Genomic DNA, 1,378 nt, shown 5'->3' on the forward strand with positions numbered 1-1,378 from the left:
GCAGAAAAACAGAAGACATGGAGAAATCCCTATGAGCCCTTGACCATTTACAGATCAGAGTTTTTGTTAATGGGAAGAATGATTTTTAGAAATATACTGTCATTTACACTGCATCAATCCCTAGCTCTGTGGATGAAGGCTTGTCCTTCTCTCCTACTTCATTCAGGGGCAATGCAGCATGACTCAACCACAGGAGGGTCTGGCAGCCGAAGCTGGGTTCCCGGCACTGCAACCCTCCCCCATCATTCTTTCATCCATTTAATCCATCTCATCCCATTCTTGATCTTCTCATCAAATTCACTCCATCCAACTCTGCCTTCATTCATTTTTTTTTTTTTTTTTTTAAATTTGCCTAACACATCCCAGTATTCTTTCATGAATTCTACCAGCTCTTGCCACCCTCACTGTCTTACTTCTTTCAGTCTCTTAACACATTTAGGATTCTTTATTCAGCCTCCCTTAAATTCCACATCTGCCCCATAGTCTGTTCTTTGCATTCATTCCCAGATACCTATTTCTCTTAGCACTTTGTTCCCCCTTGACACTTGCTTCCCTTGGTTCAACTCGCTGTCACTGTCCTGTCTCCTGTTACATCTCTTTGCCTTACTGTTGCCTATATTTACTTTGAGCTTTCTTCTCCTGCATACCTTCCCAAACATTACCACTGACTGATTTAGACTGTCCTCTGACCCAACATGTACTGTGTCATCTGCAAATAGGGACTGGTTACCCCCATTTCTTCCGCCACTTCCAAAGCCGTGCTCCTTGTGAATGAGGATAGGGAGGGAAAGGTAGTTACAGTGGGAAGCGCTAAGAAAATGAGAGTGATGAGTGAGGAAAATGGAGGAGCAATAGGGAAGGATGAAAAAGCAGCTGTTATGATGATGAGAGCAGGTAAGGCACCTGGGTTGGATGGATGCCATGCAGAATGTCTGAAGAAAGGAGGTACAGTAATGGTGGACTGGCTGGTGAGGTTATTTGCATACATATACCAAGGGAGGTAGCCAAAAAAGGGAAAGGCACAAAAACACTCCCACCCATTTCATCCCTAAATACACTCTACACCCCTCCTACCCTCCCTCTCATTTGAGCACCTCCTGGATGACGGGTCATCCCTACACCTTGCCCACCGCCCTGGGTCAGAAGCAGTGTCGCAAGACACAGCACATCCACAGCAAGGCCGCATCATTTAATCGGCGACCCCACCTCTCCGTCCCCCCTTGCATATAAGGAGAGGACGGGGAGAAATCCCTTCGGGCTGCGTCAAAATTTACTCGTACATACTACCCCACCCCCCACCCACCCGCACATTCATCCTCATGCAATCACAACATCATCCATATACAATCATTCTCCACTCACCTCTGTCTTCCATCCT

The sequence above is a fragment of the Oratosquilla oratoria genome, chromosome 19 (assembly GCF_046742065.1).
Source record: "Oratosquilla oratoria isolate Oo_2021 chromosome 19, ASM4674206v1, whole genome shotgun sequence".
In the NCBI taxonomy this organism is placed as follows: Eukaryota; Metazoa; Arthropoda; class Malacostraca; order Stomatopoda; family Squillidae; genus Oratosquilla; species Oratosquilla oratoria.